Here is a 17,149-nt window from a genome sequence, read left to right as displayed (position 1 = left end):
ATCATGAAGGCACAAAGCCAAAACCTATGCGCATGGCGCATATCACATATGCTCACGCATATCACATATGCTCGCGCATCACATATGCTCACGCGTATCACATGCTCACGCACCATATATGCTCACGCATATCACATCTGCGCGTGGCGCATCTGCGCGTGGCGCATCTGCGCGTGGCGCATATCACATGCTCACGCATCATATATGCTCACGCATATCACATCTGCGCGTGGCGCATATTACATATGCTTGCGCATATCACATCTGCGCATGAAACATCTGCGCGTGAGAATAAAGAGAAGACCTCGCGCATCCTCAGGATAGGCGCATATCACACGTGCACATAATCAACCTCGTCCTTATCCAAATCAGGATAAGGACAACCTTGATTGTGCTCGTCAGACAACCTTCCAGAGGGTATCCTTTAAGGAATAAGAATATGCTGATGTTGACAGCTGCCAATGAAAGGTGGACAAATCAGCAAAACCCGTGTGCTACCACGTGATTGCACTTGGGTCAGGTGAAATACCTGGGTCAGAGAATAATCAATGAAAAAGCACCAAGTGTCCTAAGAACACGTGGCGCAAAGCAATAGGAGAAGGCCAAAAAGGCCCTAATGGGATCTGAGCCCAATCATTGGAAACCCTAACACTATAAATACCACACCACCTCCACAAGGGGAGGTAAGCAAGAAAATACATTCCAATTCCTTACTCACTCTCAGATTATTATTATTTTCTCCTACAATCTCTTATTCTCACACCGGAGGGTTACCCCAAAGAGGACCCCTCTGTCCCTTTCTAAGGGGTAAGTTCACGGTGTTGCTCGTTTTGTAGGTGGAAGAATTCATACTCCGGAGAACCATCGGTGAAATAGCATACTCATACCCGAGGAAAGTTGATCGTCTACCAGTGAGCCGATCCACGTTTCTTCATTGGCGCCATCACCTGTTACAACGGCAACAAAATCACCATCTCATCAGTTCTCTCTGAAAAACTTCACCATGGTTTCTGGTGTTCGAAACAGCGATCAAGTTCTGGAGGATATTGAGCTTGAGGATGTTAATGAGGGACAACAGTTTCTGAGGGTGCCGCGTCATTCTGCGCGCACCACCAGTAACCATCCCTTCATCACAACTCCTCATAGCCAGACTGAAACTCCTCCAGACGATCTCACGTTCCAAAATCTGACTGGCGCGAAACAAAAAGGACCAATGGGTCCAGAAGTTGAAACCAATGACCCTAAAGAATGGCTCATAAACGAACAACGACGTTTAATGGACAAATACAATGAGCTGGTCAAACACAAAAAGTTAGCCGACTTAACACAAAGGCTCGCGTTTGATAAGCAAACCATTCAAGGAACAACAAAAAGGGCGCGCGCGCCGGAAGATGGTCACTCTGTTCACACTGAACACGCTGATTTTAGTGATGAAGAAGTGCACAGCATGAGGAAGACGCGAGATACTCATGCAGGAGGCTCACAGCTCCGCGCGCACATGAACATAGCGCCTGGGGCCAAAGCCGATATGGATCTGTACACACCGTACAACCCACCAGCGAGAGGGTAAGTGGACGTAACCACACCATACAGGCCAGCCATCTTGGTGAAGCATTCAAAATTCACTAAGCGCATCGCGAAGGCTCCCATTCAGCACAAAACCAAGATGCCAAGTGGTTTGGGCAAGTACGACGGTACAACTGATCCAGACGATTTCCTACAAGGTTTTTACAACACTGGAAACCTAGAAAGCTGGACGATGCCAACATGGTGTCACATGTTTGCTCGCTGCCTCACGGGCGCAGCGCGTGTCTGGTTCGAAAGCTTGCCGACTGGACAAATCGATGGGTTCGAAGAGCTATTGGAGAAGTTCCAGGCTCACTTCGTACAGCAGCGCAGACACACGCGCGACCCCGATGACATCATGCACTGCGTGCGCAGGAATGATGAAACCATTGAAGACTACATAACCCGTTTCAATCAGGAAACTCTGGCAATTGGAGGTATCACTGAACAACTCTTGCGCGTGGCCTTTATACAAGGTGCGCGCAGTGATCAACTCCGCAGAGCTCGCGTGAGCAGATATGGCATGCCAACCACTTGGGCCAAGCTAATGGAAGCATCGCGAGTCTTCGCGCGAATTGAAAAACAAATTGACCAAGATAGAGCAAGAGATAGAGGGCATCAAACAGAAGCACCGCGCAACAATGAAAGGAGGGGCAAACAGAACTCCGTATGGTCCAGGTTGCAACAAACCAGTTTTTCTCCCGCAGAAAAGCAGGCGCAACCAAGCTCACCCCAGCCCCAAAAAGACATTCGTAATCGTGGAGAAAGTGACAAGAGGGAAGGCGGCAGAGAGCCTAACAGACCTCTACCAAGAATATGGACTCCCCTCACTAAAACGCCTTCACAAGTGTTAAGCACAGAGAATGTCCAGTTTAAAAGCCCCAAGCCATTACTCCACAAGGGACCATCAAACAGTGGCAAGTATCGTGAGTTTCACAAGTCCACAGGGCACAACACCGATGCATGCCACCATTTGAAGGATGCGATTGAAAGAGATGTGAAATCAGGCAAGTTGGCTCACCTGGTGAAAAACCCATGACCAGAGAATGAACAACCAGATGGAGCCTCAGCCAGCAAAAAGTTCAAAAGAATCTGTGTAGCCGAGGGAGGAAGGCAAGGGCAAAGATCGAGAAAGAGAAGCGCGCAAGTCCAAGGAGATTGGCGCGAGCAACAAGTAATTTTCCCAAGAATCAGGGGAGGCCCGTCTATCAGCAGTCCTCTAGTCATCACTACACACATTGCTCATTATGAGGTGTCAAAAGTCTTGGTGGACACTGGCAGTGAATCAGACATCATGTATGAGCAATGTTTCAGAAAGTTGGATCCAGCAGACCAAGCAAGGCTCGAAATTGTGAATGCACCAATCTCGGGTGTTTCAAATGAAATCATTCACCCCCTAGGTCAGATACAATTTGAACTAACCATGGGGGATGAGAAACACAAGCGAGCCGAAATTGTCAACTTCTTGGTCTTGCCCACCACTTCATGCCACAATATGATCTTGGGTAGAGGAACGATTGCTCAATTCAACGCCATACCATCACCAGCGCACGGCGCGCTGGGGTTCCCAACACCAACAGGTGTAACATTTGTGTACCGAGATCATTTGTGCGCAGTGACAAGTATACCGAGGGAAGGGAGAATGAAACTTCCAATGGCAAACAACGCGCCAGAGGAATGGATTCTCAACCCAAAATTCCCAGAGCAAACAATCACAATTGGAGCTACGATATCAGACGACACAAGGTTGAGAATGAAAAGATTGCTCACAACGTATATGTCGGTCTTCGCGTGGCAACATTCTGATATGACTGGAGTTCCGCGAGACCTGGCGCAACATTCTCTCAACACCTTCAAGTCTGTAGAGCCAATTGCTCAAAAGAAGAGAGTCATGGGGGATGAGAAGGCAAAGGCCATGAATGAGCAAGTAGAAGATCTACTGCGAGCAAATATCATCCGCCCAATACGATACCAAACATGGGTAGCCAATCCTGTGATGGTAAAGAAGAGCAACGGGTCATGGAGGATGTGCATTGATTTCAAGGACCTCAACAAAGCATGTCCAAAAGATTGTTACCCCCTCCCAAACATTGACGCGAAAGTGGACTCTGTGGTGCCATTTAAGCTCAAATGTTTCCTGGACGCCTACAATGGCTATCACCAAATTCAAATGGCACCACAAGACGAGGACAAGACTGCCTTCAGAACTGACAAGGGTGTTTTTTGTTACACAAAAATGCCCTTTGGTTTGAAGAATGCAGGAGCCACCTACCAAAGACTCATGGATGCGGTTTTCAACGAGCAAATTGGAAGAAACCTAGAAGTCTACGTGGATGATTTGGTGATTAAAAGCAGGGAGGAAAAACAAATGCTCAAAGACATCGAAGAAACCCTTTGGCGCCTAAAGGAAGTAAACATGAAGCTCAACCCGAGCAAATGCACATTCGGCGTAGAAGAAGGGAAATTTCTAGGTGTAATGGTCACCAAGGATGGTTTCAAGGTGAACCCAGAGAAGGTGGAGGCTATCCTTGACATGCCCTCACCATCCACCATGAAGGAAGTTCAAAAGTTGAATGGTAGATTGGTATCAATTAACAGGTTCCTAGCGAACCATGTAAGCAAATCTACCCCATTTGTTAACACATTGAGAAATTGCCTAAAGAAAAGCCAATTCAAGTGGACGCCTGAGGCCGAGCAAGCTTTCAGTGAGATAAAAGAATGTCTGATAAATCTACCTGCGCTCACAGCTCCACTTCCTGGCGAAACTCTAACATTGTACCTGTCAGCAGGAGAGCGCGCCATCGGCGCAGTGTTGTTGGTGGATCGCAAGGGAATCCAAACACCAATCTATTATGTGAGTCGAGTGCTGACAGATCCTGAGACGCGCTACTCCATCATGGAAAAGTTAGTTTTGTCACTAACACACGCGTCGCGCAAGCTTCATAGATATTTCAATGGTCATCCTATTGAAGTTCTGACTGGTTACAACATCCAGCAAGTCTTGCGACGTCCCGCGCTCTCAGGAAGGCTGACAAAATGGGCGCTGGAATTAGGAGAGCACACGATCGCCTATAAGCCCCGTCCAGCAATAAAGGGACAAGTCTTAGCTGATTTCATCGCAGAAATCCCTGAAGGAAAAATTGAAGAGGCTCAGCGCGAGGTAGACCCCCCACAAGCCAATAATGAAAAAAATGTTTGGAGATTATTCACTGATGAAGCTTCAAACAATGAAGGGTCCGGCGCAGGCCTCAAGCTGGTGGATCCAGAAAGTCATGAGTATACTTACGCAATCAGGTTGGATTTCAAGAGCACCAACAATGAAGCTGAGTATGAAGCCCTGCTGGCTGGTCTGCGCATCACGCACAAGTTCGGAGTTAAAAAGCTAGAGGCCCATGTTGATTCATACTTGGTAGCAGCACAGATCAATGGCCTTTATGATGCCAAGGAGAACACCATGCCTCTGTATCTAGAGCAGGCGAGAAAACTCATCGAGCAATTTGACTTCTTCAGAATCATACATATTCCGCGCAGTGAAAACAAGTCTGCCGACGCGCTGAGTAAGATGGCATCAACCAGCTTCGATCACTTTGGCAAAGATGTCAGGGTGGAAGTAATGAGCAACCCGTTGGTGGGAGCGAAGTATGTCCTTGTAATTCATACAACACCTTCATCATGGATAACTCCATTAATAGAATTCTTGAAGGAGGGAAAGATACCGGACGATCGCGCACAGGCGAGGAAGATAAGACACAAGTCGCAGAACTACGAACTGCTTGATGGTACGTTATATCGACGCTCTTATCTTGGACCGCTCATGAAATGCCTAGATGCTGAGGAAGCAAGCTATGTGATCAGAGAGATACACGAAGGAATCTGTGGAATACATGCTGGCCCGCGCATGGTGGTTGCCAAGGCAATGAGCGCAGGTTACTATTGGCCAGGCATGTACTTGGACGCGTTAAAAGAGATCCAAAAATGCAAAGCGTGTCAGAGCTATGCGCCAAACACCATGCGGCCAAAGAACAACTTGATTCCGGTGACCTCCGCATGGCCTTTCCACAAATGGGCAATCGATATTGTGGGTCCCCTACCGCAAGCGCAAGGGCGAGTAAAATTTTTGGTAGTGGCAGTAGACTATTTCACAAAATGGGTTGAAGCCAAGCCACTAGCAAAAATCACAGCCAAGGCGATGAAGCAATTTATTTGGAGCCACATCATATGCCGTTTTGGCCTGCCCATGGAAATTGTGAGCGACAATGGCAAACAATTCACCGACAGGAAGATATCCAGTTGGCTCAAGGAATTGCGCATCAACCAAATCTTCACTTCAGTATACCACCCTCAGGGGAATGGCCAAGTGGAGCGCGCGAACCAAAGCTTGCTGAATGGGCTGAAGAAAAGGTTGGAGGGAGAATCCCATTCATGGGTCGAGGAGCTACCTAATGTCTTGTGGGCGCACAGGACATTAAGCAAAACCAGCAATGGCGAATCCCCGTTCAGCCTAACCTATGGAACGGAGGCTATGATTCCAGCAGAAATTGGATGCCCATCCCATAGAGTGCTCATGATGAGTAAGATTGATAACGAGCGCGAAAGGAGGTTGGATCTCAACTTACTTGAAGGGCGCAGAGAGGCGGCTATCATCAGTGAAGCCAAATACAAGAAAAAACTAGAAAAATATTACAATCAACGCGTGAAAGAATGCCACTTCAAGAAGAACGATTTTGTCCTTCGGAACAATGAAGCTAGCCGCGCAATACCTCCGGGAAAAATGTCCCCCAACTGGGAGGGACCTTATCAAGTATCGGAAGAATTGGGAAAAGGCGCATACACTTTAAAAGATTTGAATGGAAAGAAGATCCCGCGCGCATGGAACGCAACACAGTTTAGAAAATGTTTCATGTAAAAATTGTCAAGTTTGTAATCAAGGCTTTTAAGCCATTATGAATAATGATAAGCGCTATTTTCTCTTAATGTGTGTTCTATTACCTTTTGCATACATGTTTCACACTTCCCTTTATTAATTTTGAGCAATATGACAACATTGTATTGACATCAAAACTAAAAATAAAACGAAGTAAAACATACATGCGCGAGCTTCAAGCTCAAACGCGATAACGAGTTTTAACTCTAAAACGTTAGGGCCTTAGCCCAATAATATGAGCCTTAGCTCAGGGCCTTAGCCCAATAATACGAGCCTTAGCTCAAATCACTCACAACATCCATCCTACATGCTGCGCAGCTAGACCATAAAAATACCTAAGCACAACTAAGGCAAAGCACATGCCAAAACATAGTTGTTAAGGTTTCAGGTCGAGATCGCGCATGGAATTGTAATGGATATCAGAGTAACACATACTGACACGTAAAGGCTAAAAAAACTCATAATTCCCTATAATAAATGCGCGATAACGTCGCGCAAAAGAGGAATAATGAAACGCCAAGGCACGTGTCAGCATAGTCAGGATATTGCAAAATCACTTAAAATATGACAAGGATTAAGTAAAATAATTTCCTTACAACCTTGTTCAAATTTCAACGTGCAAGCATATCTTATATTCAACAAGCAAACATGCAATATAAAGAGATGAATGGGGAATGCGTAAGATGCGAATAAGGGAAAAACAAAATTTCATTCCAAAACATAGAAATTTACAAATTTACAAAATGATGAGATACAAACTACAAATAAAAAAAAAATATGAAGGGCTTCTCAAGTCTCTATATCAACGTCAGCCTCTTCATCGCCCTCATCATTACCTCCCTCAGCATCTGGCGCAGCCCGCTCCTCGTCATCTCCAAACTTGCCATAGTCAAGCTGTTCGTCTTGAATGGAGTCGTCTTCTATCACAATAGTGTCAGGAGCGGGTCCTTTGGCCACGCCAGAGCCGCTAGCAGAGACAGCATTGCCCGCGCCATCATCGCCGCCACCAGCCCCTTCACACTCGTCAAGTAATTTCTTTAGAGCGCCGAGATCGGGCTGATCAGCAAGCGAGGCTATCTGCAAATCATTAGGAAAAGTATGAGTACAAAAAGACTAGGAAAATAAGTCAAGGTAAACTCATTAAGGTTAAAATACCTGCCCAAGGATGGGAATGAGAGTATTCAAATACTTCTCCCCCACCTCGGCCATGTCAGCGCAGACGACGTCGAGCTGATAAGGGTAGTCGGATGAGTTCTTCTTCAGCATGCTATATTCACAGCCATCCTTAAACCCTTCAGCTCGACCCACCAAGCGCGAGACAGCGTTGCAATCCATCACAAGGGTCTGAAACTCGTCTGAGTATTTCATCGCATAAGCGCAACGAGTCATACCCTGTGAGACTAGCCATTGGCGATCCTGCGCGAGGGAAGAAACAGACGTCTCAAGAGCAGGAATCTGAGAGTTTAACAACTCAACAGTTTCCTTGGTCTGTTTCAGCTCTTCTCTGTCGGACGCTACTGCCGCCAAGGCCTCATTCTTTTCCGCTCGCGCAGCATCGAGCTCTTCTTGGCCAGACGCTGCCATCGCCAGGGCTTCATCCTTCTCTACCCCGCGCGGCCTCAAGCTCTTTCTTCAGGCGCGCAACCTCACTCTCTAATAAAGATTTGTCAGTGATAGCCTGCACAAGAGTTTGATCACGCGCCTCTGCATCTAGCTCCAAATCGCGCACTCGCCGCGCGTACTTGGCCGCATCCGCCTCTGCTGCCTGCAGCTTCTCCCGCGCAGCCTGCAGCTCATGCCCGCGCTTCACGAAGGCAGCGTTGGCACTTGCTCGGTTCTCGCTGAGTTCTGCTTGGAGTTTCTCAGCTCTCTCTCGAGCGTCAGAAAGATTCCAAGCAGACACCTTAGCCTCTTGCTTGGCCTCCGCAAGAGCATCACGCACCTTTACATAATCATAGCGAAGCTCTTGGGAGGCAGCAAAGAACGCAGACCCAGCAAAAAGATGGTCATTGAGCAAGTCCACGCGAGCGCGGTCCTCCTGAAACCTCCTTTCAGCTGGAGGCACAGAGTGAGCCCAGAAGTCTTCACACACACCCATGGACTGAAATGAGCTATCCTCAGTAATATTCCATCTCGGGCGGTATATGTGATCGGCTTCCTGCAAACACAAAGCAACGTTCTAGTCATCTAAACACTAATATGGAAGTCCGCGCAGCGGAGCAAAACGAACTTATACCTGCGGAGAGCAAGCAGAAAAGTCAGCGCCAGCCCCACGAGAAGGCTGCGCCACAAAATCTCGTGGCGCTACAGGGCTTGCGCGGCCACCATCGGAGTCTTCAAAATTGACCTCCTCATCATCCTCTGTAACAGGTCTTTTCTCCTGCGACTTGGAAAAATCAAAATCAGTCTCGCGAGGAGGGCTGCGCGCAGGAGGAGGTGAGGGAAGTCTCGACGCCGCTAGATCAGCGCGTAAAACAGCCTCCTGCTCCTTAGTAATCCCAATGAGGGGAGATTCAGTGCTTGCAGGAGCAGGAGCAGAACCAACGGCGCTGGCGCCGGCGCCAGCAGTGCCGCCAGCAGCTTGTGTGCCAGCTATAATTCCTATGAAAAAACCAACAAAGAGAAATGATTCATGACTTGATCTAAAAGAAAAAAGTCAGAAAATAAAAGCGCAATATATACCTTGGCGCACCGCCGTTCGCGAGTTAAACATCGCCATGAAGTCCATTTTCCCCCTTTTCGAGGGTAAAACAGGGGACTTCAAAGCAACCTTCAGCGCAGCCTCGGTACCTTGTTGCGCCTGAGGTTGATCCACCAAGGTCGCCGGATCTACAAACATTTGAGTGAGCAAAGATTCATTAATAACTCTACCGGAATCACGCTCATAAAACCATAAAGTATAAACAAAGTATACCTGTTGAAGAGGAAACAGCAGGCGCAGGCGCAGGCGCAGCGCCGCTTCCCTTTTCCGCCGCGCAAAGAGAGGAGGTGGCGGCACCATACCTCGTGTGGACAGGAGGACTGCCCACACCTTGAGGCAAAGAAGACAAGGAAACCTTGGAGGTAAACCCCTTGGTTTTCTTAAGTCCCTTCGCTTGAGTAGGAGGATCCTGAGCAACAGGGGCATCATTTTTCTTCTGTTTTTTATTGGCCCCTGCGCCAGTTTTCCCTTTAGCTTTACGCTTGAGTAGTGGCACCTCAGCTTCCTCCTCCACCTCTTCTTCCGCGAGCTCCAGCTCATAGTTCTCGAGCGCATCTACAATACGTGCAACAGAAATGTTAACCAAATTTGGTATTCTAAAGGCATAAGCATAAGCACAAAGGCCTACCAGGCGCATCGCTGTCAAAGCAAAATCCCAAATCAACAGGGATGAACATATCATCGAAGCGATCGGGGAAACCAACTTCCCCAGCGCCCAGCGCGACAGAGCCACCCTCCATATGCTCATCATAGGCGGCATGGACGTACTCCTTGCTTACTGTATAAAACAAGACAAATGATATCAGCAAAACGAATTATATTCGCGCAGAAATAATGCAATGAGCTAATAACTCACATAAGCCATCAACTTGGATAACAGGCTCAGTCGCGCTGTCGGTCCACCTCCTGCTCATACCAACCCCCACCAGCGCCTCCTCACAAATATTCTTGGCGGGGGATGGTTCAGCAGTCAACTTATTAACCCATGCGCCAGTTGGGTTTTTAAGAACATTCTCATCCGCGGGCGCAGAAGTGATCGCGCGCATGGTCATGCGGATGGGAACCACACCAGCCTTAATATAAAAAAATTTCTCAGACCAGTCATGAAGGCTTTTGAAGGAAACAGTGCAGCACTTGACCTTCTGACTGCGAGGAATGAACGAGAACCAAGAATCTTGGATTTTTGGCTTATAAAAATATTGAAAGCGCCGAGGGGTGGGCTACTCGCCCTGAGCTTTGCACATGAACTCAAAATGAGTCATGCGGACAAGTCCAAAAGGATGGACTTGGGATATGTGAATCCCATGAAATTGAAGCAGCGCACCCATAAACCTTGTCATCGGGAGACGAAGGTTGCAGTGAGTGAAAAAATGGCAGTATAAGGAGATATAGCCGGTGGGCGGATCTGCCGCCGTTTGCCCGGCCGCCAGGAGCAGACAGCCGTACTCAGGGAGAAAACCCTAAGAGGCGATGAGACTGTCGAAATCAGACTGTCTCAATTTGCAGGGAATCTCATCCCACCTCTTCACTGTCTTGCCCTTCCCCACCTCCTCCGACGAGGCCTCGACAGCCCGTTTTCCCTTGCCGGTCTTCTTCAAAGTGGACATGACTATTGATTTTACACGACATTTGCTGGGGGAGATTATGGCGTCTGGGTTATCAGACATACAACTGTGAATCAAACAGAGGTTACTTCAAGAACGGAAATCTGGAAGCAAAAGACAGGCTCTTAATCGGAATAAAAATGGAAGGAAAGAAAAAGCTCTGAAATAACAATGAAGATGAAGAATAACAACTCAAAAGGCTTGCTTTTATAGGCCCAGGAGAGAGAGAAACAGGTACTGATCAGAGTTCACGCGCCCCCACTCGCAGGTGCAGGCCAACGCGAGCGCGACACGTGTTCCTGACACTGTGTGAGGGGACATAAAAGGGAACGAAACAGGTACTGATCAGAGTTCACGCGCCCCCACTCGCAGGTGCAGGCCAACACGAGCGCGACACGTGTTCCTGACACTGTGTGAGGGGACAGGAAAGGCAACTGTAGCACCTCGAGCACACGAAAAGTCTGACACATGTCTCCATCTCTGACGCATGTCAGCACCAACCAACCACGTACATGGACGATTCATTTCAACCAAAAGGGTAGAATTTCGCGCAACGATGAGAAATAAAAAAGGAAAAGACAAACCATATTAAAAGAGAACTATTAAGTCTAATATCTATCTTACCTCGCTCGCGCGAGACAAGACACACATTAGACTGGGGGGGCTTGAAGAGGTATGTACCCGCCTTAACATCGAGCGGGGCCGGTCAACCCACAAGATATAGACAAGAGGCTTGAAATCAAGATATCATGAAGGCACAAAGCCAAAACCTATGCGCATGGCGCATATCACATATGCTCACGCATCACATATGCTCACGCATATCACATATGCTCGCGCATCACATATGCTCACGCGTATCACATGCTCACGCACCATATATGCTCACGCATATCACATTTGTGCGTGGCGCATTTGCGCGTGGCGCATATCACATGCTCACGCATCATATATGCTCACGCATATCACATCTGCGCGTGGCGCATCTGCGCGATATGCTTGCGCATATCACATCTGCGCATGAAACATCTGCGCGTGAGAATAAAGAGAAGACCTCGCGCATCCTCAGGATAGGCGCATATCACACGTGCACATAATCAACCTCGTCCTTATCCAAATCAGGATAAGGACAACCTTGATTGTGCTCGTCAGACAACCTTCCAGAGGGTATCCTTTAAGGAATAAGAATATGCTGATGTTGACAGCTGCCAATGAAAGGTGGACAACTCAGCAAAACCCATGTGCTACCACGTGATTGCACATGGGTCAGGTGAAATACCTGGGTCAGAGAATAATCAATGAAAAAGCACCATGTGTCCTAAGGACACGTGGCGCAAAGCAATAGGAGAAGGCCAAAAAGGCCCTAATGGGATCTGAGCCCAATCATTGGAAACCCTAACACTATAAATACCACACCACCTCCACAAGGGGAGGTAAGCAAGAAAATACATTCCAATTCCTTACTCACTCTCAGATTATTATTATCTTCTCCTACAATCTCTTATTCTCACACCGGAGGGTTACCCCAAAGAGGACCCCTCTGTCCCTTTCTGAGGGGTAAGTTCACGGTGCTGCTCGTTTTGTAGGTGGAAGAATTCATACTCCGGAGAACCATCGGTGAAATAGCATACTCATACCCGAGGAAAGTTGAGCGTCTACCAGTGAGCCGATCCACGTTTCTTCAAATACTAATAATTATGTATGTCCAAAATAGATGAGAAACCACAATTTTTCACTAAATTTTCCACACTTTTACCATTGAATAACTTCAATTATTTTATTTCTAGAATTGAATAGTTAGCTAGCCAGGTAAGCTATTTCGGTAATATACAAGGCTCCATATACTTTTCATTTTCCGTATTCAACAAAAGCATAAAGTTACTTTTAAAAGTCAACACCAAACACTCTCTTAATCAACTTCTAGCATAGACCTACAAGCTCACACACACAATACGAAGACCAACGACAGCCATAAAAATTACAACAAAAATAGAAATGTTTTCCTAGTCCTCACTGATGGCTAGAGTAAGTCATCCATTTCTTCTACAATTTCATGTTAGTTATCAACTCTAATTAGCCACAATCAGATTAATTCTATGGAGCGTCTCAACAGGATTTTGTTCTACTGCTGTGGTCTGCTTTTCATCCTGATCACATATAGTACGGCTGCTGCTGCTACAGACACCATATATCCAAATCAGACCCTTAAAGATGGTGAGACCATTGTTTCAGCAGGAGAAACCTTTGAACTGGGGTTCTTCAGCTTTGGAAATTCACCTTTTCGATACTTGGGCATATGGTATAAGATGATACCAGTGTTTACTGTTGTATGGGTTGCTAATAGAGAGGTTCCACTTGTGGATGCCTCAAGTATACTCTAACTCAATGATGAAGGTGAATTACAGCTTCTTAGTGTTAGCAATACCTCAGTTTGGCCATCCCTATCTTCCAAACTAGCAACAAATAGTAGTCTAGGGGCACAACTTTTGGACCCTGGAAATCTTGTCATTAGAGATGACATCAGCAACGACCTCATTTGCCAAAGCTTTGATCATCCTGGAGACACTTGGCTTCCAGGAATGAAAATTGGCGTGGACCTTGTAACGGGGACACAATGGAATTTGACATCATGGAAGACTCCAGATGATCCTTCGTTAGGTTCTTATACAGTTTGGATGAACACCGATGGATATCCGAAGTTATATAATATGAAGGACGAATCAAGTCTCCAACAAAGGATTGGATATTGGAATGGTATCGGGTTTTCTGGGATACTTGGTCTGGGACCAAGCAACTTCTACACATTTGAATTTGTTTTGAATAGGGAGAAGACTTACTGCAAATACACACTACAAAACAGGTCATATATCACAAGAATGACCTTAGACCATAATGGAAACTTTGCTCAGTTCGTTTGGTACAACAAAACATGGGATTTACGGACACGCTTGTTTGAAGATCAATGTGACCAATATAATGTCTGCGGTGATTATCGAAACTGTAGCATTAGTAAAGCCCCACCGTGTGCGTGCTTAGAAGGATTTGAACCCAAACTGCCTGAAGAATGGTCTGTTGGAAAGTGGTCAAATGGATGTAAACGTCGAATACATTTGACTCTTGAAAAACCACATAACTTCACCACGTTTTCTGGCCTGAAATTGCCTGACTCACGGAATTCATTGTTCAGTAGTTCCATATCCCTTAAGGAATGTAAAAACCTTTGTGCTAACAATGTCTCATGTATAGCTTTTGCAAATAGTGATATTACACATGGTGGTAGTGGATGTCTAATGTGGTCCAGTGAGCTGAAGGATATCAGAGAGGCTCTGCTAGGAGATTTTTCAGGGCAAGATCTCTATATAAAAATGGCCATCCCTCGTAAGTACATTTGTAATTTGAAAATCTTGAGTATGTATCCCGCATTTCATTGTTACTCAAAAGTCAAAACATTATATATAATACTACATATAACATGCCACAAATTACATGTAGAAAGCTCAATCTAACACTTCCACCGCCAAAACAGTTGGTTTTGGTCTATGGATGTACTAATATTTAGTACTGAGCGATAGTTGGAATTTGAATTTAGTTTAAATTTGATATATAGTCAAAAACTATTTTTACAAGAAAGTTAAAACCTAGCATTAAGGTATACTACTATTACTACCACTGCCACTAACATTTTGTTTGGGTGAACTGGAGACAAGAAGAAACCATATCTTAAAGTGACCTTGCCAGTTGTATCTGTGGTGGTTATGCTCATCTTTGCACTGATACTATACTTTTGGACAAAGAAGAGCTCAAATAATAAAGATTCAGGTAAGTTACACAAGTACTTTTCCTTGAAAGTTTCAAGCATATGTTTGTAAACCATGCTCATATGCATATGCTTATAGTCTATAATGAAGTAAGCGGAATCAGTAGTGTCTTCACGTTTTATCAGATTTAGTAAACAAGGACCAGAAGCAAGATTCAGATCTACCATCCTTCAACTTGAATGAGGTGGTTAAGGCCACCAGTAACTTCTCAGACAATAATAAGCTTGGGCAAGGAGGTTTTGGTGACGTTTACAAGGTCAATAACTCTTATTATTGACATGTTAGTTATTTAGTCTTTATGTTCACATAAATGTACAAGAAAATTAAAAACTACGAAAAGTATCATCAGATATTCAGGTAGTATCAAGCAATCAAAATATAAACGTGCATTTTACCTGCTAAGAGAAATGATCTTCAGGGTGTTCTTGAAGATGGAGGAGAAATTGCTGTGAAGCAGCTGTCGAAAACATCAAGGCAAGGAATCGCAGAGTTCCAGAATGAAGCTATGTGTATTGCCAAGCTTCAGCATCGAAATCTTGTGAAGCTTTTGGGATGTTGTGTTCAAGGAGAAGAAATGATGCTGATTTATGAGTATATGCCCAACAAAAGCTTGGACTTCTGGTTATTTGGTTAGTCTCATAAATTTATACAAAATCAAACACATGATTAAATTATTAATTCATGTAATACAAACAGACATAATAAAAAATTGTGCAGATAAAAATTACCCTTTGTTACTTGACTGGCCTCAACGCTACCACATAAATCAATGGGATTGCTTGAGGACTTGTTTATCTCCATCAAGACTCCAGACTTAGAATAATCCATAGAGATTTAAAAGCGAGCAATATTTTGCTTGATTCCAACATGAATCCAAAAATATCAGACGTCGGCTTGGCTAGAATGTTCCAAGAGTATGAGATGGAAGCCAATACCAACCACGTTGTCGGTACACTGTAAGGATCTATTAACCATGCAGAAAACTATAATTTTAACATATCTTATATATCACTTCACTTGGGGTGTAAATCTGCCACAGGGGTTATATTACTCCAGAGTATGCAGCAAATGGGCTTTTCTCACTAAAATCGGATGTATTTAGCTTTGGTGTTTTGGTGCTCGAGATCGTGAGTGGGAAGAAAAACAGAGGATTCTCTCATCAAACTCACCTTGATAACCTTCTCGGGCATGTCAGATGATTCTCTCAAAATCTAAACTTCGGTTACTACTAATTAACCTGATCGATTTTACTAATTAATGAAAAGATGGTTTAGGCATGGAGACTTTACAAGGCAAGCCCCTTGAACTGGTTGATATAGCTTTAGGGGGCTCATGGACTGCTTCTGAAGTGCTTCAATCAATACACGTCGGTTTACTGTGTGTGCAGCAAAACGCAGATGACAGGCCAAGTATGTCGTCTGTGGTTCACATGTTGGGTGGTGAAGGTGCATTGCCTCCACCAGAACAACCTGGCTTATTTTCGGAAATGACTAGGCATGAAATTGATTCTACCCCACTCATGTCAAAAGTTGCCGTTTCAATCAACAAAGTCACAATTACACAACTGGAGGCTCGATAATTACAGAAAAGTGTTGGTCTATGCCCAACTCAACTTTCCCTCTACGATGTACCTGTATCAATTATACTACTACGTTTGCAGTTTTTTAAAACATAAACCTTGTAGCAAACCTGATACTTGTTTGAAACTTCACTGAGTTTGTCATCTATATCTAGATGACTTGATTGCAGTAGGCTACTTCATAGAAATAGAATTAGATTACCTGAAATTTAATGATCTGTAGAATTAACTATACTTGAATGGTCTCCTAGCTGTTCGGGTTTTCAAAATACAATAGTGTGTATTTGTAAGGTTTTTAAATTTCTATATATGTATTTTTATCTTAAATATGAAATAGCCAATTTTAAAACTTTTTCTTAATAAACTCAAGTCAAGTAGTCGCTATGTACTTATATTACATGAGTGGAATGGGCCCAACATCGACGTCCGGATTCTAGTCCGCCCTCACAAACCGCACCTATCGGACTCCACTCTACAACACGGGAATCTGCCTGCTCATCGTCCAAGCCATCTCGAGGTCTTCCGGACCTCGGTAAGTGAAACACCTTAGAGGTAGAGGTGCAGGTGCTCTTAGGCTGCCTGTTGTGCCTTGGTGCTATATGGCCACCTCACCAAATTTTTGCTCGTTAAACCATGCCGACCAAATCAAGGGAGAGCCATAATGGTGGTGTCACGCCCTTCCGTTATTGTGGTGGAGCTGAAATCGCTCAAAGAGTGGGGACCAACCCACTAACAACCAAGAAATTAATTGCTTGGACCAATAAAAAAAATCCAACTCACCCAATTTGCCACTTTCTTTTTTTATTTAATTTTTAATATTTTAATTATTATTTGAATGGGGTGGTTGCTAGTTATCCTACAACGCTTAAAGTAACGAATGACTAGTTATCCTACGTGGTAGTGATGTGGCCTGATAACTAGTTTTTGCTAGTTATCCCACGAGGGCCACAACACATA

At 45.1% G+C, this 17,149-nt stretch overlaps 1 pseudogene across 1 annotated transcript; it reads left to right on the top strand.

Moving 5' to 3' along the window:
• Nucleotides 1-12,888: 12,888 nt before the first annotated feature.
• On the top strand, nt 12,889-16,239 carry LOC143547509 (G-type lectin S-receptor-like serine/threonine-protein kinase At4g27290; annotated as a pseudogene). The gene is made up of 8 exons (XR_013137784.1): nt 12,889-14,207; nt 14,423-14,444; nt 14,503-14,614; nt 14,739-14,869; nt 15,032-15,242; nt 15,331-15,569; nt 15,653-15,803; nt 15,888-16,239. The product of XR_013137784.1 is annotated as a G-type lectin S-receptor-like serine/threonine-protein kinase At4g27290 (transcript).
• The last annotated feature ends 910 nt before the right edge of the window (nt 16,240-17,149 follow it).

This window comes from Bidens hawaiensis, unplaced genomic scaffold (genome assembly GCF_021521415.1).
Source record: "Bidens hawaiensis isolate Kalapana, Puna unplaced genomic scaffold, B.hawaiensis_p1.1 tig00014728_1, whole genome shotgun sequence".
Classification (NCBI taxonomy): Eukaryota; Viridiplantae; Streptophyta; class Magnoliopsida; order Asterales; family Asteraceae; genus Bidens; species Bidens hawaiensis.
This window is presented reverse-complemented; position numbering and strand designations above follow the sequence as displayed.